Source organism: Sminthopsis crassicaudata, chromosome 3 (assembly GCF_048593235.1).
Source record: "Sminthopsis crassicaudata isolate SCR6 chromosome 3, ASM4859323v1, whole genome shotgun sequence".
Lineage (NCBI taxonomy): Eukaryota > Metazoa > Chordata > Mammalia > Dasyuromorphia > Dasyuridae > Sminthopsis > Sminthopsis crassicaudata.
This window is the reverse complement of record NC_133619.1, coordinates 329,793,161-329,818,445: the sequence shown is the minus strand read 5'-3', so window position 1 is coordinate 329,818,445 and position 25,285 is coordinate 329,793,161. Positions and strand designations below refer to the sequence as shown.

The following is a 25,285-nucleotide window of genomic DNA, read 5'->3' as shown; positions in this document are numbered from 1 at the left end:
AGGTATGAGGACTGTGGCTTTAAAGCATTCTGCTTTCTTCATTATTCCTGTTCCATGAATGTTCATAGGAACTTCTATGCCAAGATGGAGATGAGGATGGACATTAGAGACCATGCCCAATAGGAATAGTGCAGGAGAAGCTGGACAAGACTATAATGCCCACATTCCAAATGGGGGGGGGGCAGAGGAGAGAGATTCCTATGCTTCCTAACACCTCACCAGACAAACTTTACTTACTCATTCAAATAACCTTTACACCTAGCTACACATTTATGCAAGTAACTTAGATTATTTTATATTAAAGTGATTTGCATATATGTATCACATCCCTCCTAATCTCAGATTCTAAAGTCCCTAAAAGATAGGAACCATGCCTTAAGTTAAGGTGAGGACCTTAACTTTTTTTTTTTTTTTTTAATCACTCCCTATGCTTAGCAATCAATTGACAAACATTTATTAAACACTTACTATGTACTGGGAATTGTGCTGAGGATGAGAAATACAAAGACAATAAATGAAACAATCTCTCCTTATATTATAAGTGGGGAAACAATAAGGACATATGTGTGTGCATACAATGATATATTTATATTTATAATCCATAACATAAATATTATGTAATATTTATAAATATGAGGATATTTACAAGTGTACTATATTTTATATTATTTTTATTCATATATGTATATGTATCTATACATATATATGTAAAGAGAGAAGAAAAAAGAGAAAGGGAGAGAGGGAAAGGGGAAGAATGATAAAGGGAGGGAGAAAAAGTTGTTTAAAAAAAAAAAAAAAACCAGACTTTTTCCCTAGATCAGAGAGGGCTAAAGGTGGAAAGCAGTTTCTTTCCTGAGAAGAAATAGGAGAAATAGAATGACATGTCATCTCTCCTAGTTGCAGCCTCAGCCAATGATAGTCATAGATAAAAAGGCACAGTTAAAATTAGACCAGCAGCACCTACTGATTGATATACCAGCAAAGAAGAACTAAGGTCTATTGAGGGCACACAGAGGCACTGGGGACTGGCGGGCTGTGTATTTAATAAATGACCTGTCTACAGAGTTTCTCCTCCTTCCTCTAGTCAAAGATCACAGATAGAAAACAGCTGCTCTTTCCATCCAGCTTCCCTTGTTAAACAACAAGCTAGTTGTAACAGACTGTTAGTAAATACAGGGGAAGGAAAAAGCTCGTAAGCTGAGCCTGGTCACATTGCCTAGTGTGATATAGTTTTATTTTTAACATCCAGGCACTTGAGCTATTTCTGCAGAAGTTTTCTCTCAGTCTCCCCTTATTCCCTGTCTCCCCTGAGGCTCTACTTCTCTTTTCATCAACCATCTGTTCCAAGCCAGGAGACCTATGTGTGGTAGATGTCCTTGCAGGGGATATATGATTAAGGTAAGACTTTTCAAATGGGAAGGCCTAAGCCAATGCAATCTTTATTCTTGGACATTAAAGGACACCAGAGGATCTTTAAAACTTGGCTGGATGTATTTGAAGTGAGGATGATGGGATTATGGGTCAGGGAGGAAGAGACAGTATAAAATATGTTTCTATACTTTCTAGGAGTGACCCCAAACGAATTAATAATGCTAGCAAGAAAAATTGTGAGGGAAGGGACTTAAGGGAAGATTAGGGTTTCTTTTTAAGAATTCATTTTGAATCCTAGCTTTCAGAGTAAAAGGACTGAAAGATTCTCCTTTCTGCTTACAAGGAATCAGTCTCAATGTTTATAAGCCTTTAAAGCTTACAAAGCACTTTAAAATTAATTTTATTGACATATCTTTTGTTTTTACATCACTTGTCATTTCCTAATATGCTCTTCTCTTCCTCCATCCAGTGAGTGTTCCCTTTTAACAAAGAGAACAAAAGAAGTTAATAGGGGCTAATTCTCATGTCTTGATCAATTATACTGAAACACATCTACTGTTCTGAGTGTAGTTATGAGACATGTTATAGTAGCAGTGCCTCATCTCTCCAAGAAAAGAAGGAAGGTAAATTTTGTCATCTTTTTCTTCAGGGCTAAGTGTAATTATTAAGACTTCACTTAGTGCATAGTTTCATCATATTATTGTAACATCATTATGCATATTCTTCATTTAGTTCTAACAAAGTGCTTTCTAGTGAAGTAGATTGCCATTCTATAGATGAGGACAGGTAAAGTATAAAATAACAATAAACTGAAACAAGTAAGGTATAAAAATAATAATAAATAGAGGCAGCTAAGTGGCCTACTGGATAGAGCACTGGACTAGGAATCAGAAGATTCATTATCCTGAGATCAAATTCTATTTCAAACACTCACTAGCTATGGGCAAGTCACTTAATCCTGTTTCAGTTTCCTCATCTGTAAAATGAGCTAGAGAAGATAAATCACTTCAGTATCTCTGCCGAAAAAACTCCAAATAGAGTCACAAAGAGTAAAACAGGACTGAAATAGATCAATAACAGTAAAAGGAGAGACTTTACAGATCTATTAATCCAACCCTCTCATTTTACTTGGGAAGACTTGAGTTCAAGTAAGTCCAGACTGACTCATACTGGCTGTATGAATTTAGTCAAGGCTTTAAGCAACTTTCTAAAAAGGCATTGCTAGAGACCATTTCTTCATCTGAAAATTCATTGTACCAATTAAATGACTAAAGAAAGAGACCAGCTTTGATCTACTTATTGTAGTTTTGTCTTTCATTTTCTTTCTTTCTTTTTTTGGTATTAAATGGCAGAGCCAGATAATATAATTTCATTTATTCATTTATAACTGTAAATGAATATTTATTTATTTATTCATTCACCCATTTATTTATTTATTTGTTCATTCATTCATTCATTTATTATTATGCCTTTTTATTTACAAAACATATGCATGGGTAAATTTTCAACATTGACCCTTGCAAAACCTTCTGTTCCAATTTTTTCCCTCCTTCCCCCCACCCCCTCCCCTAGATGGCAGGTAGTTCAATACATGCTAAATATGTTAAAGTATATTTTAAATCCAATATATGTATACATATTTATACAGTTATCTTGCTGCACAAGAAAAACAGGATCTAGAAAGAAAGAAAAAAACCTGAGAATGAAAACAAAAATGCAAGCAAACAATAATAGAAAGAGTAGAAATGCTATATTGTGAGCCACACTCATTTCCCATAGTTCTCTCTCTGACTGTAGCTGATTCTCTTCTTTACTGAACAAATGGAATTGGTTTGAACCATATCATTGTTGAAGAGAGCCACATCCATCAGAGCTGATCATTGTATAATTTTGTTGTTGCCATGTATAATGATCTCCTGGCTCTGCTCGTTTCACTTAGCATCAGTCATGTAAATCTCTCCAAGTCTCTCTGTATTCATCCTGCTGGTCATTTCTTACAGAACATAATATTTCATAACATTCATATATCTTAATTTATTCAGCCATTCTCCAACTGATGGGCATCCACTCAGTTTCTAGTTTCTAGCCACTATAAAAAGGGCTGCCACAAACATTCTTGCACATACAGGTCCCTTTCCCTTCTTTAAGATCTCTTTGGGATATAAGCCCAGTAGTAACACTGCTGGATCAAAGGGTATGCTCTCCAGAATGGTTTTTGTCCTTCATTTTTAAAGTGGACCATGATATCATATAGATTGTAACTGAATCTCAGAGAGAAGTAATTTCTTAAAGTATCCAGTAAATGGGGGCAGGAGATTAGAGCCTAAATTTCCTAACTCTTACTACCATCATCTTTCTACCATCCCAAAGTCTACAACATGTTATATTATTTTATATTATAAAACATATTATAAATTTGGAGCTAGCAATTACCTTAGAGGGGACAGCTAGGTGACACAGTAGATAGAGCACAGGCCCTGAAGTTAGGAGGACCTGAGTTCAAATCTAATCTCAGATACTTACCAGTTCCTAGATGTGTGACTCTGGGCAAGTCACGTCACTTAACTCCAATTGCCTCAAGAAAAAAAAAATAGAAATTACCTGAAAGTCATCTAGTCCAATGCATCATTTCAAAGATTAACAAACTGGGACCCAGAGAGGCCGTTCTTGTCCAAGTTAAAAAAAAAAAAAAAAACTGGCAAGTGCTAGGGCCAGCTTTCAAACCCAAGCTCTGATGAAAAATCTATTGTTCTTTCAACTATTCTAAGCCCCATTTTTAAAAAAATCAAAGTAATTTGGTCCTAAGTATCAAATCTTTAGTAGCTGGGATATATCAGGTCCCCTAAAGATTTCTACCATGAAATATTCAGTTAACCTAATTTGAAATATCTATGTGCCTAAAACAAAATCCTGTAATCCAAATAATTAAAGATCTAGGTACCACATATTTGGAGTTCCAGGCAAGAGACAATGATTCAATGATTGAAACTGACAAATGCTTTACAGGAATGAAAGGAAAAAGATTTGGGAGACTTGGACAATATTAATAACCCAGGAGGTTTAAGGTTCCTTTAAATGTAATTAACTAATTGCTGCCTTTGCTCCTGGGAAGTAGCCTTATTGCATGACAATGGTGCTTTGCTTGATTTCTTGCTTTGTAAAATCTTTGGTTTAGCATTATTGATTTGAGGTTCTGTGGAGGGCTTCTGACCAATAGGCATGTATAATGCAAGAGATATTTAGGATATTAGTTGAAACATGGGATTCAGCTATTTAGTTTGCTCTTTAAAAGGAAGGCTATTGGGCTTAGGTGATCCTAAGGTCCCACAGACTAACTCCAGGAAAGTAAAACTGAGGATCATTGCAATCAAGGTAACATTCCCAACAATCAACTCCCCTCTGTTACTCTGCTGGTAGGACTGACAAAGAAAAGGGGATCTAAAACAGGAATCATTGCTTTTTGCTACCAAAATAGAACATCTTCACCATATTTTTATTTAACTCTCTAATGGATTTTATGGGCAGCTAGGTGGTCCAGTAGATAAAGGCCTGGAGTGAAGAAAACTTGAGTTTAAATTTGTCTCAGAGACTTACTAACTGTATCACCCTTAATCCTGTTTGCTTCAGTTTCTTTATGTATAAAATGAGCTAGAGAGGGAAATGGCAAATCCCTTCACTATCTTTGCCAAGACAACCCCAAAATGGCCTCATGAAGAGCTAGACACAGTTGAACAACAACAACTAATCCTACTACTGAATTTTATCTGAATGGAGGAATCCAAGGCTTTATGGAAGTATACACTGAGCTCCTGGTTAACACAAGATAGTGGAAAGAGCACTATATTTCAAGCTGGAAAAACTGGGTTCAAGTCCTCAGTTTGTAATTTAATAGCTATGTGTTCCTTGGGCAAGTAATGACCTCTCTGTGTTATTCTTATGTAAATGGGAATAAAAATATTTGTACCAACTCATGGTTGTCATGAGGATCAGATGGGATAATATATATGGAATTGTTTTCTAATCTCTCAAGCACTTGACAAATGTCAGCTATTATTATGACTGCCCTGGTCACAGAACTGAGCAACGGCCCTCTGGGTTCATAGACTAGGGGAGATACCCACAAGATCATCATTTGGGTGCCATTTTCTCTCCTTACATGACCTCTAACAATACATAAATCAGCCACATGACCAGCTACTAGTTTGGCCAGCACAAAAGAGATTATACAAATAATATGACATGAAGGTATGAACAAAATACTACAGTGAGAGCTAGCAAAGGATAGCTGATAGAGGGCTGTTTTGGAGTCAGAAAGGCTTGTGTATCTTGTGAAATTCTCTTAAGACTATAAGTTTCAGAGAAGTAGTCCATCTGTATTTTAGAGAAAGTTTTCCTAAATAGGAACTCCTTACACTGGTGAAATCATAGATTTGGTTTTAAAAATACAATTGATGTAAGAATTAACAAATTTTAAAATTAAGAGATAAACGAATTTTTAGTGCAGATTGAGAGCTAAAGATGGTACTGAGCAAATTGTTCAGTTGCTTTGAAGCTGTTGTCAGTGAAAGGAAGATGTGATGTCATATTTCAGAGAGATCATGTCTATATCATGGTTCAGTAAGGCAAGATTACTGAAGCTGGTATGAAAATTAGCTCCAGCTTTTAACTAGCTAAAAGAAACTCTTCTATGTTTAACTTATTAACAGAAGCCAATTATAGTAGTTAGGCCCAACCTTGCATATCTGCAGAATGATTAGTCACAGATTGATTTTGAATAATTTGAAAGGGACAAAAAAACTTTCCTTTCCCCAAAATAGCTTCTCCTATGCCTGCTATGATTTTTAAAAAATGCTTTGATAACTTGAGGGACATTTATTTTTATTTTTTATTAAAGCTTTTTATTTTGAAAACATGCACATAGATAATTTTTCAACATTGACCCTTGCAAAACTTTTCTCCCTCCTTCCCCCCACATCCTCCCTTAGATGGCAAGTAATCCAATATATGTTGAATATGTTAAAATATATGTTAAATCCAATATATGTATATATATTTATACAATTATCTTTTTTTTTTATATTTTAATTTTAGGCTGGGGTTAAGTGACTTGCCCAGGGTCACACAGCTAGGAAATATAAAGTGTCTGAGACCAGATTTGAACTCAAGTTCTCCTGAATTCAAAGCTGGTGCTCTATCCACTGTGCCACCTAGCTGCCCTACAATTATCTTGCTACACAAGAAAAATCAGATCAAAAAAGGGGAAAAGTGAGAAAGAAAACAAAATGCAAGGAAACAACAATAAAAAAAGTGATAATTCTATGTAGGGATCTACACTCAGTTCCCACAGTCCTCTCTCTGGATGTAGATGGCTCTCTTCATCACAAGATCATTGGAACTGTATGCCTACTATTATTAAAACTTCAAGACCAATTCTATTTTAATTTCTCATTATTAGCTACTCAAAGGTGTCTATCTTTATGCTCTTATTAGCCAGTTCTTTAGACCCTGTCACTTCCTAATTTGGGTTTTATCATTAGACCTTGTTAAGATAGAATTACTTTCTTTATCAACTCCACTCCCAGAGAATAAGTAATTCTCTGCCTGGTTTTCTAGCTTCTACAGAGTTCATAATAAATTCTCCTTCTTTCCTTGTCCCCTGGAAAAATTCTATTAGTTTTAAAAATTATTCTAGAATATGCTAGTTTCTTTTTAATCTAAAAAATTATACTACTCAAGTAGGCGAGACCATAATTTCAGAAGACCAATAATGAAAAATCCTATCTATTTACTGACAAAGAGACAATGGTCTTGGATTGCAAAATGAGACATATATTTTGCAGACATTGCCAATGTAGGAATTTGTTTTACCTAAGAATATTTGTCACAAGGCTTTTGTCTTTTTTTTGTCTAAAGAAAGAAGTAGGAAAGAGGGAGAAAAAAGAGATTTTTGTTAGTTGAAAACATTAAATTAAATTTCAAAAAAATTTAGTTGGTGAAGAAAAAAACTTTTTTTTTCTGTCCTCAGCTTTTGGTCCATAATTTTAAAAATCTGTCAGAAAATTCTGCATATGTTGGTAGAGTTATGAACTGATCCAGTCATTCTATACAGCAATTTGAAACTATGACCAAAGGCCTATAAAACTGTGATTTAGCCGTGCCATTACTGGGCCTATATCCTGAAGAGATCATTAAAAAAGGGGAAAAGACCCATCTGTGCAAAAATGTTGGTAGCAGCTCTTTTTGTGGTGGCAAAGAATTGGAAAGCGAGTGAATATCCATCAATGGGAATGGCTAAACAAGTTATGATATATGAATGTAATGGAATACTATTATTCTAGAAGAAATGATGAACATGCTGATTTCAGAAAAGCTTCATATGAGCTGATGTTGAGGGAAGTGATCAGAACCAGGAAAACATTGTATACAGCAAGAGCAAGATTATATGATAATCAACTATGATAGACTTCACTCTTCTAAGCAATTCAGTGATACAAGGCAATTCCAATAAACTTTGGATGGAAAATGCCATCTACCTCTATAAAGAAAACCATGGAAATTGAATGAGAATTGAGTGTACTATTTTTATCTTTTTTTTTCTTTTGTTTTATCTTTTTTCTTATGATTTTTCCCTTTTGTTCTAATTTTTCTTTTTCAAAATGACTCATATGGAAATATGCTTAAAATGAATTTACATGAATAACCTATATTAAACTGTTTGTTAGTAGAAGAGGAAGAAATAAGAGGGGAGGGAGAAAAAAATTGGAACTTAAATTCTTGCAAAAATTAATGATGATTGGTACTCTGTATAAGAGACGTTGTAGAGTGATAATACGTGGTGGCTAACTGGATTTAGGACGTAAGGTTACAGTGAAGTAAAAGACAAGGACAAGGACAATTGTCCTTTATTGGGCAGTTGGGCATGAGGAGAAGATAATAAACTTAGTTTTCAGCAAGTTGAGTCTTAGTTGTTAATAAGATGATCCAAATAGAGGTATTCAAGGATTACTTCTATACAGATGATTTTCAGATTTATACATCTGTCCCTGGTCTTTCCATGAGCTCTAGATGAACATCTCTAACAGCCTACTGGATAATTTGAACTGGATGTGCTATAAGTAACTTAAATTCAATGTGTCTAAAATATAATTCATTTTCTTCTCTCCCCCTCAAATCTACCCAAATTTCCCTTTTATTGTTGAGAGTACAACAATGTTCTCATTCTCCCATGTTCATAATCTTTGTGTCATGTTCAACTTCCCACTCACCTCACCTCAAATGTTCAGTTAGTTGCCAGGTCTTGTGTACCTGCATTTATCCCTTCCTCTCTATTCAAAATGCCATCATCCTAATTCAGATTTTGATCACCTCTCTTATGGACCATTTTAATAGACTTCAAATTAGTATTCCTGACTCAAGGGTCTTCCCCACTTCAAAAAAAACCATCTTCCACATAGGTCAAATATTTTTCTTGAAGTACAGATTTAACCACATCATTTCCCTGGATCAGATCTGATTTAAAAAAAAAAAAAAAAAACTTCAATTTTTTTTTTATTGCTTTTAGGATAAAATATAAACTCGTCCATTTGTCTTTTTAATTCTTTCAGAACTTGTTCCCAATTTGCCTCTACAACATTATTACACATTATTCTAATTACTGAATCTTGTAATTCAACAATAGTAGTTTTCTTACTTGTTCTTTGATTGCAAATATCCCCTAATCTGTCTCCATGAGTTTGCAGATATTTTGCTCCATACTTGGGATACATTCCTTCTTCATCTCTACCTCTTAGAACTCATCACTTTCTTCTAAATTCAGACATTAAGTCTATTTTAGTACTTCCAATTATTAATGCTTTTGCACTTCCAATTATCTTGTATTTGTTTTCTATAATATATATGCATAGGTGAAGGGAAGAAAAGAGAAAGAAGAAAAGAGAGGGAAAGAGGGAGAGAGAGAGAAAGAGGGAAGGAAAAGTGAGAAAATAAAGAAAAGAAGGAAAGAGAGATAATTAAAGAGAAATAACAGAGAGAGTGACAGAAAGAGGCAAATGGTATATATGATATGGTAGATATAGAGCTAGTCTTAAAGCCAGGACAATCTAGGCTCAAGTTCTCATGTCAGATAGTCAAAGGAATTATATCAGCTCAGTTTTTGTCTCTGACATATATTTAATATGTGACTTCAGACAAATCACTTGACTTCTTAGTCAATAAGACAAAAACAAAAACTAGGTAAAGCTGCAAAAAAAAAAAAAAAATGCCAACCTACAATGGCAGAGGAAATTTCCTCAACTGGGAGTTCTCTATAGTAATGAATTTACTAGGCTAGTCCCTATCCTTATATTTGAACATGTTCTCAATAGAGAAAGACATTTTGTCTCTGCATCCTCAACATTCAAGGTACCTGGCACATAGTAGATGCTTAATAAACACTTGGTAATTCATTGGTTATCTGATTGTTGCCAATGATTAAAATAGTGAGCTCTAAGAGGTAAGGTAATGTGTGATAACATTCATCACTCGAGTGAATTATTATTATGATTATTATGAAATTAATCATCAACAGACACAAACATTTCAACATACAATATAAAGAGTAGAAAGGAGCATTATACAATAACATGTGAATTTTTGTTATATACATTTGAGTCATCTTTTTTTAAGGAAAAAATAATAGACTAAAGAAACAGTGTAACATGCATTCTCAGATATGGCCAATGTTTTTATTTGTTTTGCTTATTACATTTGTAACAATGTTTATTTCTTAACATATATATATTAATAAATTTGTTATAAGACATTTCTTCTCAGGCACTACCCACCTACCATTTGGTTAGCTGTCCTCTGGTGAATAGAAGGATGTAATGTGGATAACCAAAGACCAAATAACCAATAATTATTTTTCAAGTCAACAAGCATATATTAAGCATTTATTCTGTACCAAATATTATGTTAATTGAAGGGGACACAAAGAAAGGTGACTCCTGCTCTCAGGAAGCTCACATTTTGATGAGGAAAACAACATGCAAAAATATGATGTATAAACAAGATACAGACAGAATAAATTAGAGATAACCCATAGAGGTAAAGAACTGGCTCTAAAGAAGATTAAGAAAGACTTCTTGTAGAAGAAGGGGTTTTAGCTGGGTCTCAAAGGAAGTCAGGAAATGCACATAGGGAGAGAGAAAATTCCAGGTGACAGTCAGTGAATTATAATGGCTTAACTAATTTGAGAAATGTATAAAAGCACCATGTACTAGAGGAAAGATCTCTGTTCTTAGAAGTCAGACATGAATGAATCTGAAGTTCAGCTCTGGCTGAGCAACTCTGATTAATTTACTGAACTTCTCTGGGACTATGTTCCTTCAACTATAAAATGTGCATAATAATAACAAAAATAATAATTCAATTACCTTCACAAAACTGAAGGAAATTTCATTGTAGGCTAAAGTACCATGCAGTTCTTAAACTATACTTTCAGCCTCAGCTTTCATGTCTATTTTAAGGAAAACATTTCATTTTAAGTCATCAGTAAGCATTTAAGTAATTCCTATGTGCTAGGCAGTATGCTAATTTTAGCTTGACTTCATCTACAATGAGCTAACATACTTGCAATGTTGCTTGTATTCTTCCTTTTTGCCCTGGCTTCTTTCAGTTGCTTACCCTTGTCAGCTTCAGGCTTCCCGTCCCTCTGAGCACAGCAAAAGTGAAGCTCTAAGCTTTTAGCCCTTAGCTTCCTCCCCAAGAAGCTTGACTTTCTGAAGCAACCTATGGCTTTTCAGTTCTAGCTCCTATATCCTTCTTGCTTGTTCTTTCCCTTGTGCCAAAGAAAGAAAAGATTAAAAAGTAGAGACTGATATTAAAAGAGAGGAAAGGAGAGGACATAAGTTATGACACAATGAGACTAATAGAAAGAAGCAGAGGATTTATTGGGAGGGAATTTTGAATGTTGCAGATGGCAAGATAGTTTGGAAAGTTCAATTATGAGGCAATTAGGATTTGAATCAAGGCTGCATAATAACCCCTTTCTTTTTTTAATGTTTTTATTTTAATAGTTTTTATTTACCAGATATATGCATGGGTAATTTTACAACATTGACAATTGCCAAACCTTTTGTTCTAATTTTCGCCTCCTTTCTCCTCCCCGCCCTCTCCCCTCCCCCCCCCCAGATGGCAGGTTGACCAATACATGTTAAATATGAATAACCCATTTCTTTGTACAGCACTTTATAGTTTATGAAGCATTTCATATTCATTAGAATTATAGGTTCTGGAAGACTGTGATTGTGGTAGTAATGGCCTATGTCACACACATATCACTCATATGTCACACACATATCACATTCTGTTGCTGGAGAAATTGAAACTGATGGAGTTGAATGAATCCTGTTCTTAAATCCTGTGCCATAACAAAGTTGACTGAGTGTCCAAGTTAAGTTCAGCAACATTATAGTGAGGGTCACCATGCTGCCGAAGGAGGTGCAGAGTAGTCCAGGTTAGACATGGACATCAAATTTTCTGTCTCAGTAAGCAGTGGGGTTGAGACCATGGCACTTCACTTTTAGTCTAGGAGAGAGGGAAATAGAGGGGGAAATAAGGAAAAGAAAGAAAAAGGGAGAAGGAGAAAGAAGATGATGTTACTCTCTAATTATTGTCTTGGGCTTATTTACTGGGAAACTGAGCAGCAGGGCTTGACCCAAGAACCCCCAAATGAGACAAGCTTTTGGATTCCTCTTTTTGGTTTTTTTTTTTTTTTTTAATAATAGCTTTATATTTTCAAAATATATGCAAAGATAGTTTTCAACATTCACCCATGCAAAACTTTTCATTCCAAATTTTTTCCCTTCCTTCCCTTTCCCCTAGGCAGCAAATAATCAAATATATGTTAAATATGTGCAATTCTTCTATATGTTTCCAAATCTATCATGCTGCACAAGAAAAATCAGATAACAAAGGAGAAAAAAATAAGAAAACAAAAGCAAGCAAATGACAACAAAAAAGGTGAAAAAACTATGTTATGATTCTACATTCAGTCCCCATGGTCCTCTCTCTGGATGCAGATAGCTCTCTCTATTACAAGTCTATTGGAATTGGACTGATTCATCTCTTTGTTGAAAAGAACCATGTCCATTAGAATTGCATAATCTGGTTGTTGCTGTATACACTGCTCCTTTCAGTTTTAAAGTAAGGTATTTTTCATGAGGCTCTTAAAATACTGAAAAGCAACTTAAGCCTTTTTTTGACAATAGATGGGGGGAGGGAGAGAAGGGATAAAATATTTTTTTCTTCTAAATTTTTTAACATTTTAAAAAGGAGGAGAATCTTCAAATTGGAATGTATCTCAGAGTCCATCTAATGCAAACCACACTGAAACAAAAACTCTTTATATAAATTTGTTTGAAAACCTACAATGAGAGAGAAACTACAATCTGCTAAGGTTTTCCATTCTATTTTGGTATCATTCTAATTATTAGGAAGTTATCTTTTTTCTTACATCAACCTTAAATTTGTCTTTTTGAAAGTTGTACTCATTGATTCTGGCAAGGGCACTATCCCATATTGGATCATAACTTATAGAGAAAGTGCCAACCTAAATTGGAAAAGGACATTTCCTCATCAGGGAGTTCCTTATAATAATAACTCATAGATCTAATCTCTATCCTATCCCTACACATTGATGACAATTCTTTTTTTTTAAATATAATTTTTGATAATAGCTCCTTATCTTCAACATATATGCAAGGATAGTTTTCAACACTTATTCCTGGAAGACCCCGGGCTCTAAATCTTTCTCCCTTACCTTCTTCTGCCCCCCCCCCAAAAAAAAAGCAGGCAATCCAATACAGGCCAAACATGTGCAATTCTTCTAAACATAATTCTACAATTGTTATGTTGCACCAAAAAAATCAAATCAAAGAGGAAAGAAAAAAACCAGCAAGCAAACAACAAAAATGGTGAAAATACTAAGCTGTGATCCACATGCAGCACCCACAGTCATCTCTCTGGGTGCAAATGGATCTTTCCATTACAACTCCATTGGAATTGGTCTGAATCACCTCATTGTTGAAAAGAGCCAAGTCCACCATTGATGACAATTCTACACACCTTCTGGGACCAGAATTTTAGCCCTCTTTCACCCTGACATTCTGCCAGCACTTTAAGCATGTGTCAAGAAATGCTTCCAACCTCCTTTTGCATCCAATTTAGTTCAATTCAATTGACCTTTTCTAATCCCTTAAGTATAAAGGAGGAAAGGAGAAAGTCAGAAGGGAAAGTCCATAGTCCCTGTTACCACAATTGTCTCCTTGTGGGGAGAATGAGTCAGAGGCTGGCTCAATGTAGCTGACGCTTCTGGAGACCTATTCTTGGTAGGTGAGATGGTTAAAGAGTACCTCATGCTCTGCTGTCATTGGCTTTTTCTAGGATCCAGAGCTGAATGTGCTTTGTCCTGTAACAAGGCTTCCCCCACCCTTAGCAAGTCTCTTCTTCCCCATTTTCTTCACTATTTAAGATGTAAAGTTTATCTTTCTGGTGCTATTTGTCTAATATTTTAAATAGAGTTGATGAAGTTTTTATATTATAACCTGCCTTTTATGGTGTCTTAGAATACAACCCTTTATCTGAATTTTCTTATACAACATGGCAAATATGGAAATATGTTTTAAAAGATACTATATATTTAACATATATCAGATTGCCTGCTGTCTTGGGGAAGGGGGAGAGAAGAGAAGAAGGATAAAAAATTTGGAACATAAAATCTCACAAAAATGAATGTTGGAAACAATGTGTATTTGGAAAAAAATTACTACTGAGAAAAAAAATGAGAGAGTTAAACTAAAAAAAAAAAAAAAAAGAAAGAACACACCCCTTTATTTTTGGCTTTTCTATTCTTTTTTCTTGAAATGAATGGGTTTCTGCCAATCATGTTTCTTGTTGAAACATGGCCTAATTCTCACAACAATCCCATAAGATAGACAAAGCAGGAACAATTAGTCCCATTTTATATGAGGAAATTCAATCTGGTGAAGTCATTTCCCATAGTTTACACAATAAATGGAGCCCTCTCATTGCAACAATTAAAATTAAACTGAACAGTGTCAGTTGAGTTTTAAAATGCAGAGATTTAGATAGCTTCTCCTACTTATCACAATCCCCATATTTAGAAGTAAATGCTTCTCAAAATCAATTATTGTGTAGTGATTCAATATACTTTTGCATATTGTTTATTGCATTTTAAACTTAGAAAACACCAAATAAAATGATTATTTCCATATACAAACAGAAAAAGAGAATTATACTTGAAATCTTGAATCTCTACTATATAGAACTCATTTTTCCTTTTAAGTATGTAATGAATTCAACATGTACATACTAATTGTTTGTGTATCCTTCTGACCTTTCTATTCTATTTCAAATGCTTTCATGGCCTTCCTTTTTTTCCTGAAAAACTGAATATTAGCTTCATTTTCCCCCTCTAACTCCTTCCTCAATTGTGAAATACTTTTGCTTCCTCAATTCTCTGATTTGCTTATGATGTGTGTTTCCATTTAGGGTTTTCGTGGTAATTAGTATGAGATATTATTCAAATTCTAATTTCTGCCAGACTACTTTATATTTGTGGAATAGTGCAATCTTTGGGTATTAAAAAATGATGTCACTATATTCATTTACTTCTTTCTATATATTGTATACCTAAACTCTTTCACTGATTAACTTTCTATTTTTAAAATTAATACTACATGAATATAATAGTGCATTTATTAATCACTTGCCATATGCCAAGATTATATAAGAGCTAAGAATTCCAATACAAATTAAAAAGGTAATCATTAGTCCTGAAGAACTAATGGGAAAAGACAATGCATAAAAAGGAGCTGTATAGTCAAGTGGAATGGGTTTGGTAAGACCAGAAGAAAGATGATAGACAAGACCAGAGAGTTCGAAGTGGGGCCCGGTAAAATGATCATGACCTAAATTGTCTTATGACTCATCAATCAAAAAGGTAGATGCTGTATGAAAAGGCTGCTGACAAGGAGAAAGAGTCCAGTTAACTCAAGGTAGAACTGGGAATGAAGTCTAGTGATCATGAAATGGTAAACCAATCCTGGAACTTACCAATAAGAAGAGAGGGCTGAATTTCTTCTGCTAGGTAACTTAGTTTGAGAGTTGGAATTGTTTGATCTTATTCACCCTTTTTTCTTTATTTCTCTTTAGATTCTAGATTTTTTGTGCTTCTATATAAATTTTGTTATTTTTTTTTCTTGCTCTTTAAAGTAATCCTTTGGTAGTTTGAATAAGAATCTAACCATGAACAAATAACATCTCCAATTATTCAGGTTTTTATTTCTATAGAGTGTTGTTTAATTGCATTCTTATAGGTACTATGAGCTATCTTGGTAAGTACACCCCCAAATATGTTCTGTAATTTTAAATGAAAATTTCTATCTCTGCTGGCTGGGTTATGTTAATAATATACAGAAATATGAAGGATTTATGTGGGTTTATTATCTATCCTAAAGCTTTGGTAGAGTTTTTGTTTCAATTATTCTTTAGTTGACTCTTTAAGGTTCTCTAAACATATGCAAAAAGTGATAGTTCTGTTTCTTTTTTGTCTATACTTAAACTCTCAATTTCTCATCCTTGTCAATGTTATTACTATCATTTCTCCCATTATATCCAATTACAGTAGCCATGAAAAAGAGCATTTACTACTAATCATTTTGGAAAATCCTTTAACGTTTTACCCATCATATTTAATGCTAGCTGTTAGTTTCCTATAGATATTGTTTACTATATTAAAGAAAGGTTCATTTATAAAGGATCAGGGGCTCTTCTTGGGTAAAGATAAGAGTGCAGACCAGGAGAGCAATGATCATACCTCTCCAAGGATTAAACCACCATGGAAACATTAAAAACTTCCAAATCCTCAGAACTAGTTAGCTTGAAAACTCTGATAAGTCCAGAGCTTGAGAATTCTTTATGATTTTTAGAATGAGAATTGAATTTTGTTTTTTTAAAGCTTTTTAAAAACATCTAAAGATATGTTATATTTTTATTTTTTAATTTTTTTAAAATTTTATTTATTTTAATTTATTTTTTATTAATTTTTATAATTATAACATTTTCTTTGACAGTACATATGCATAGGTAATTTTTTTTTTTTTACAACATTATCCCTTGTACTCCCTTCTGTTCCGAGTTTTCCCCCTCCTTCCCTCCACCCCCTCCCCTAGATGGCAGGCATTCCCATACATATTAAATATCTTATAGTATATCCTAGGTACAATATATATGTGCAGAATTGAATTTTGTTGTTGTTGTTGTTGCAAAGGAAGGATTGTATTCGGAAGGTAAAAATAATCTGAGAAGAGAAACAAAACAAAACAAACAAACAAACAAAACAATGCTCACAGTTTACACTCATTTCCCAGTGTTCCTTTTCTGGATGTAGCTGGTTTTTTCCATCCTTGATCAATTGGAATTGGATTAGCTCTTCTCTAGATTGAAGATATCCACTTCCATCTATATTTTTATTTTTAATACTAATATACTTTATCATTTTTGTAGTTTTCTTTACATTGAACTAACCTTCATTCTTGATGTAAATCCAAGAATTATGGATTTATATGGATTGCAAGAACATAGGATTATAGAGGAAGGTACCTCAGAGTTTATCTAGTCTAACCCTTCATTTACAGATTAGGAACCTGAGACTCAGAGAGGTTAAGTGATTTGCCTAAAGTTCCATAGATAGTATTAGATACAGGTTTTGAACCTGAGTCTTCTGATTCCAGAGACACTGTTCTTCCTAGTTTTTATTTACAACTATACTTTCCAATGAGTTATACTATATAAATTTGTATGATACAACTTCAACTTGGCTCTCACCAGAGCAAGGCAATCTTATTCTTCCCTAATTAATTCCCTATATCACTCACTACAAAAGTTTTCCCAAACCTCTTTTCTGCTCAAACATTTCACATTTCTCCTGTCTCCCTCTTAGATGAATATTTTGCCTCCAACTTTATTAGGAAAATTGAAATCATTTAATATGAACTTCTTCCCCCCCTTGCTTAACTTCAAAATCTCTTATATCATCCCATACTTTTTCCTTGTTTCCCATCTCTGACAATTACCAACATGTGCCCTTGATATTATTCCTTCCTGTGTTCTCTAGCAGATTACATCAATCATCCCTCCTCTCTCAATAATCTTCACTATCTCCTTATCTTATCTATTAGTTCCTTCCTAATAGCCTTTAAAAATGTCCAAGTATCCGCCAGCCCTAAAATAAGTTTTTATTAGACCCCACCATATTCCCAAAGAATTATCCCATATTTTTTTCCCTTTCTGAGCCAAACTCTTGGAAAAAAAACACTCATTGCCTCCTTTTCTTTCTTTTCTCTTCTCAAACCATTGCATTTATTGGCAAATCTTATAGTGTTTTTTATTCCTTATTCTTTTTAACCTATTTGCTTCATTTTATATTACATTATATAGTTTTTATATGTATATGTATATATATATATATATATAGTTTTATACAATATAAATTTTCCATTTAGCTTATAAAGGCCTTCACAACCTAGCCCTAATCTATCTTTTTAGTTTCACTTTGTTCTGCCCTGAACTCTATGATCTAGTCAAAATGGCCTTCTCTCTGTTTCTCACACATGCCACTTCCCATTCTTTATCTCAACCTTTGTATCAACCATTCCCCATGTCCGAACTGACTCTTTCCTAACCTCCACCATGGGATCTCCTTATTCCAAGATGCAGCACAAGTGAAGATGGTAGAGTAGAGAGGAAGCAGTTAGCCAAGTCCTCCCAACATTCCTCTCCAAACAATTTTTAAATAACACCTCAAGTCAAATTCTGGAGTGGCAGAGTCAACAAAAGGTCAGGGTAGGATATTTTTCTATCTTGAGACAATTTAGAAGGTCAGAAGGAGAGATCTATGACAGGAGATAGAATCTGATCCAGAGCCCATGTAGATGCAACACTAGTAGTGAGTCTTAATGGTGGCAACAGAAGCACAAGATACTTCAGAGTATCTCAAGTCAGAGATGGCAAAGAGATCTGACAACTGGTCAGAAAAAGATTATGGGGAATTCCTATGCTAGCACTGGATGCAGGACTGGAAACTGTTCGGCAACTCTATTGCCTAAATTCCCTTCTGAATCATGGATCAAGAGAGGAATACTTTTGGTCTTGAGGGAACCAGGGACATAAGGAACAGTATCCATTACAACTCCCAATGGATCAGGTCCTTCCTGGGTAAGGACCAGGAGAGCAGTGATCACACTTCTCCCAGGATCACCCCATCTTGGAAGCACCAAAAGCTTTTGAAAACAACAATGCAAAAAACCCTGAGGCTTGGAATAGCACCCTTCTCTCCCTTCCAAATCCTATACCAAGAACGAAATACACTTTTAGCAAAGAATTCAAAATTAAGAAATAGGCTGAAAAAAATAAACCAATAGGAAAAAAAAGAACTTGAACATAAAAAGCTATGTTGATGATAAGGAAGATCAAGATAAAAAGTCAAAATCATTATTTTTTTAAATTTTTAAAAAGCAGTGTGAATTAAATACAAAACCAATATGAATTCCTAGAAGAGCTAAAAATAAATTTTCAAAATCAAATAAGAATTATCCAAATGGAAAAAGAGGCACAAAAGCTCACTGGAGAAAACAATTTCTTAAAAATTAGAATAGAGAAAGTGGAAGCTAATGACTTTATGAGACATCAACAATCAAAGTAAAAAGAATTAAAAAATAGAAGAAAATTAGAAGAAACAACTAACCTAGAAAATAGATTGATGAGAGTAATTTAAGAAGTATTGAACTACAGTGATGAAGAGAGCCATCTACACCCAGAGAGAGGACTATGGGAACTGAGTGTGGACCACAACATAGCATTCTTACTCTTTCTGTTGTTGTTTGCTTGCATTTTGTTTTCTCTCAGTTTTTTTTCCCTTGATCTAATTTTTCTTGTGCAGCAAGATAACTGTATAACTATGTATACATATATTGTATTTAACATATATTGGACTATCTGCCATCTAGGGGAGGGAGTGGGGGAAAGAAGGAAAATTTTGCAACAGAAGGTTTTGCAAGCGTCAATGGTAAAAAAAAAAAAATTATTCAAGCATATGTTTTGTAAATAAAAAGCTTTAATAAAAAATACATAAAAGAGAATTATTGAACTACCTGAAAATAATAATCAAAGAAAGAGCCTAGATGGAAATCACAAAAGCAAACTAACACAATATCCTAGAGCTAGAAGCAGAAGATAGACTATGAAATTTGAGGAATAGCAAATAAACCAATTAGGTGGAGCACAAGGGAGAATTACGTGAAATATGCCTGGATAGGTAGATTGGAGCCAGATTGTAAAGAACTTTAAAAGCCAAATCAGGGAATTTATATTTTATCTTACAGATAATAAGGAGCCAGGAAAGTTTCTTGAGCAGTGAGAATGACATACATAATATATTATAAGGACCTAGCTGCAATAAGAAGTATTTTAGAAGGATTATTTTGGCAGATCTATGGAGGTATTACCAAAAAAAAAAAAAAAAAAAAAGAGAGAGAGAGAGAGAAAAAACTGAGAGTTCAGGTAGGAAACTATAGCAATAATCTAGGCAAAAGGAAACAAGGGCCTGAATTTCACTGGTGAAAATATAAATGAGAAAAGGCTAGATTAGAAAGTTGTTAGGAAGAAATGACCAACAGGATGATTTGAGAAAGGCCTGGAAAGACTTACATGAACTGCTGCTGAGTGAAATGAGCAGGACCAGGAGATCATTGTATACTTCAACAACAATACTGTATGATGATCAATTCTGATGGATGTGGCCCTCTTCAACAATGAGATGAACCAAATCTTCCAATAGAGCAGTAATGAATTGAACCAGCTATGTCCAGCAAAAGAACTCTGGGAAATGACTATAAACCACTACATAGAATTTCCAATCCCTCTATTTTTGTCTGCCTACATTTTTGATTCCCTTCACAGGCTAATGGTACACTGTTTCAAAGTCCTATTCTTTTTGTACAGCAAAACAACTGTTTGGACATGTATACATATATTGTATTTAACTTATACTTTAACATATTTAACATGTATTGGTCAACCTGCCATCTGGGGGAAGGGGTAGGGGGAAGAAGGAGAAAAATTGGAACAAAAGGTTTTGCAATTGTCAATGCTGAAAAATTACCTATGCATAAAATTTTTGTAAAAAAAAAACAAATTTTAAAAAATAAAAAAAGAAAGTTGTTGGGGAGGCATTATTAACAAGACTTGGAGATTATTAAGATGTTGGGGGGGGATAAGGATGATAGAGAGGATCATGGTACCTTATGAAGAAATTTGGAGGAAGGAGAGTTTTAAGATTTCTATTTAGAAGAGATTTAGTTTGAAATGTCTATGAGACATTTAGATGGAGATGTCTAACAAGTAGTTTTTGATCTGGGACTGGCTGTCAAGAAAGAGATTGAGATTATATATAGACAGCAGGATGATTTCAGAAAGGCCTGGAGAGACTTGCATGGTCTGGTACTGAGTGAAATGAGCAGGACCAGGAGATCATTATATACTTCAACAACAATACTATACAATGATCAATTCTGATGGACATGGCCCTCTTCAACAATGAGATGAACCAAATCAGTTCCAATAGAGCAGTAATGAATTAAACCAGCTACATGCAGCGAAAGAACTCTGGGAAATGAGTGTGAACCACTACATAGGATTTCCAATCCCTCTGTTTTTGTCCATCTGTATTTTTTATTTCCTTCACAGGTTAATTGTACATTATTTTAAAATCCGATTCTTCTTGTGTAGCAAAATAACTGTATAGATATATATTCATATATTGTATTTAACATATACTTTAACATATTTACCATGTATTGGTCTACCTACTATCTTGGGGAGGGGGTGGGGAGAAGGAGGGGAAAAATTGGAACAAAAGGCTTTGCAATTGTCAATGCTGAAAAATTACCCATGCATACATCTTGTAAATAAAAAGCTATTAAAAATAATTATATGTAGCGATTTAGGATCCAACCACAAAAAAGTGAGAACTAACAGTTACTAAAAGAAAGAACATAATGAAGGCTGTCTCTCCTCATGTAGGATGGAGGTGCCCTGTGTGGCTCAAAGGGAGGCAAAATAACCATCTGTGGTTTCTTTCTCACCCTCTATTCTCCAAAAGAGACTTTTATTCCTTCCAGAAAGGGATAAAGGAAGCTGTTTTCCTTGGAGAAATGGAGTATTGGGCTAGAATTATATTTATTTATACATCCTTAAATATTATTTGTCTAGACTGTAATTTTTGGATTCAAGCTAAACTTCTGAGTGCTGTTCAGTATTGGGAGAAGCAAGATCCCAAGCTTTATATCTAAGACTTGATCCCTTCCCTACCAAATATCATTTCCAGAATGCACACCTATAGTAAATAACAAAGGAACCCATTCATCCAAGTTGATAGCAAAATGGAAATCAGAGAAGTATACATAAGAGAATGTATGCCAGACAATATAGAGGGAAGATGCCCTTCTATTGGAAGTGAGATATCTCAGCTCCACTAAGAGAGTCCTAGGTTTTCTCCAAGGGGAATTTCCCTAAAGTCTCTCATATAGCAAGCTGAAGATACAGACATGGTGGAGACTGCCAACTCCTCTTATGCTGGCTTCTTTCCATTGTCTTTCAACAATCTGAAATACAATTGACATAATATATCTATCTCAAAGCTAGAAGCTAAAAGCACCTAAGACTTGAAGAGACTCAAACAGACATGTTTGACAGAAGAGATTTAAAGAGGATCTGAAGAAATTCATTGACTCAAAATTTAAAAAAAAAATACCAACTAAAGATAATGGGAGATTAGGCACTGAACTCCATCAATAAAGAGAGTCTCACACCAATGGACTTTGGGACACAGATTACAGGAGTATAGAAGTGAAAGCAGAGTACATAGTACAGAACCACTGTGGACACCCAGATTTGGTGTAAGGAGAAGGGAGAGCCTTAGATGTCATACAGCAAAGGAAAATGAGAATATGCAGTTGTATAGGTAGGAAGAGAACTGGGTTTGAAAATTGTCATGAAAGCTGAGGTACCCTATGGGATCATGAATGCAGAGCTAGATAGAGACCATTTAGTTCAGCCTCTTTATTTTACGGATGATAAAATGAAGGCCCAGGAATGTCAAATGGTATCAGAGGAGAAATTTGAACCTGGGTTCTCTGCCTCCGTTGCTAATGTTCTTTTTTTACCATCTCACATTGCCTTTGAGGAATGAGTTTCCAGGATGGACTGTCAGTGTCAGTAGCTGAAGAGAGGTGAGGAATGATTAGTTAGGCCTGAGAAGTCTATCGGATTTAGCAATTTTGAGATGCTTAGACACTTTGGACAGAGCAGTTCCAATTAAGTGGTGAGACCTGAAGCCAGATTGGAAGAGGAGAGATAGTTAAAAGAATAGTGGAGTCAGAAATTCAAATCCGATTTTTTCCACTTACTATCTGTGTGTAACTTTGGGGAAACCATTTTTACCTCCTGGGTGTTGGTTTCCTTATCTGTAAAATGAGGGTGTTGGACTAGATATCTCTGAGATCCCATAAAACTCTAGGGTCCTGATCTTATGCTCCTAGGTTGAAAAATCTCTGGGAAGAGAGGAAGCAGAGTCAAAGTATAATGAACAACTTTTTGGGGGAGGGAGTTTGGTTATGAAAATCAAGAAATAGTCAGAAGATCTTATTCTTTAGCTATTCTTGCTAATTAGGTACTAGTTAGGCTAAGTGTGAGAAGGAAGGAAGGAATATCTTCCTTTCTACCTATTAGCTTTTCTGTCCAGCATTAAAAGTCTTGTCCAAGTTGGAGCTCAGAAGTCACCTTTCCTTCTTCTAGGGGCAGGTGGAAAAAACTAAGGTCCAGTTCAAGTGTTACAAAGGATACGGCCCTTCCCATAATCTTCCCAAGTAAAGCAGATGCAGGCAACTCACTGTATATATTGGGGGCTGGGCAAGGAAGTGGAATAAGGGATCTCATCAGCTTAGCCATGTGTGGTCGCTCTCCTGGTGTCTATATTTGACCCCAGACATTCATGTCCTTATCCTGATCCTGGGTAGGCTGATTATGAGTGAAAAACAGCTAGGAACTTCAAGGGAAGAGAACATGCTCCTAATAATATGCAGACTCTTTATGAATATGAATAGGTCCAGCATGTTGCTACCAAAATTCTCCGATCATTCCCTTGCCCCAAATCTAAGTTTCTCATCTACCCCAGAGGAGATCTTACCTGGGCTTTGAACACTAGGGTGGCCCAGACCTGAAACTCCATTCCAAAAACTGATGCTTATTAAGTAAATATTCTCAACTATAGGAGTAAAAGCCTCCTTTTTTAGTTCTTGGTAGGAGAAATATAGACAAAACTTATTTAATAGTGACAGACTGGGACTAAAAGCCATCTATCCTATTGTAGATCTGATGTTCTTTTCATTAGGGTGAACCAGAACGGACCGGATATTAATAAAAAAGACCCACAACATCACCCAAATAGATTGGCAGCAGTTTAACCACAGAAAAACTGTGGTTAAGTTTTTTGTTTTTTTTTTTTTCATTTCGAGGCAACTCCCTAAAACTGCTACAGAGTATTTTCTGGTAATCATTGGTGGAGGGAACTTCCCATACCAATGAAAACAAAAGATCTGGACCAATTTTCCTCTCAACAAACAACTTTGCTTTGCTGCCATTCCATCTATCTCAGCCAAGAGGAGGGATTAGGCACTCAACAAAAATAACCAACAACAGGTAGTATAGGGCTCTCCGAGTCATAAAGCACTTCAAATGCATTGTCTCATTGGGTTTTTATCCGAAAGCTGCAAGGTAAGGGTTATTGTTATCCCTATTTTATAGTTTAGAAAACTGAGTCTGAGAGACATTAAGAACTTGTTGGATTTAATTTGGAATGGAGCCGAGAATAGATAGATTTTCTCTTCAGAGCCCTGGAAGCAGGACTTCAGTGTTTCTTTTTAGTACCCCTCCATCGCAACGTCTTAAAATCCACATTCATTTAGTCTTTATATCATAGTACAAAATAATTTCATTAATTAGAATAACGATAATACAAGTGCTAGCACACCCCAGGTACTATGCTTAGGTTTTTGTTTGTTTGTTTGTTTGTTTGTTTTGTTTTTTAAACAATTATTTTCTCCATTGATCCTCATGACCACTTTGGTGTAGGTACTATTATTAGCCCCATTTTATAAATGAAAAACTGAGGGAAACAGGGGTTAAATTGCTTGTCCAGGGTAATGGCCACATTTGAATTCAATCTTCTTGACCCCAAGTCAGGACCCCAAATCCACCGAATCACACAGCTGCCATTGCAACAATGTGGAGGCCTCTGAGTAAAAAGTATCTAAGAATGATTTTTCTCTTTTGGTTGGGAAATCTTGCCTTTGGAATTGTTTGATCTTGGACAAGTCATTAAAAACCTTTCTCTGTGTTTCCTTACTTGTAAAATGAGGGGATTTTATTACAGTTTCTGCTGTCCCTTCTAGCTCTAAATCTAAGAAGTATAAAAATTAAAGTCACACATCTGGGTTTTTCACTTTCCATATTCCTGGCATGATACATTCAATTCATCCTAATTCATTCTGACAAATATTTACATTATGACAGCAATTACTGTCATAGTCAGATAGGAATACTCTCATTTCTCTAATGGCTTTAGGGAGTCACATAACAGAAGTGTGTTGGAACCACTTCTTCCCAGCTCCTGAGAGTTGATAATTAAATTTTCAGTGTGAACATTTTCATGTCATAAATAAAAAAAAATACAAATCAAGGCTTTATTTATTATCTTGTTGATTGGCTTGAGAAATTAATAATGAAAATATTAGTA

At 34.9% G+C, this 25,285-nt stretch overlaps 1 protein-coding gene across 1 annotated transcript in view; it reads left to right on the top strand.

Moving 5' to 3' along the window:
• Positions 1 to 1,181: 1,181 nt before the first annotated feature.
• The window catches only part of FBXO40 (F-box protein 40), a 47,736-nt gene continuing 23,632 nt past the window's right edge, over positions 1,182 to 25,285 (top strand). Inside the window, exon 1 of the mRNA XM_074302082.1 lies at positions 1,182 to 1,398. The gene's annotated coding sequence lies outside the window, so the exon portion shown is untranslated. The remainder of the gene's footprint in view (positions 1,399 to 25,285) is intronic.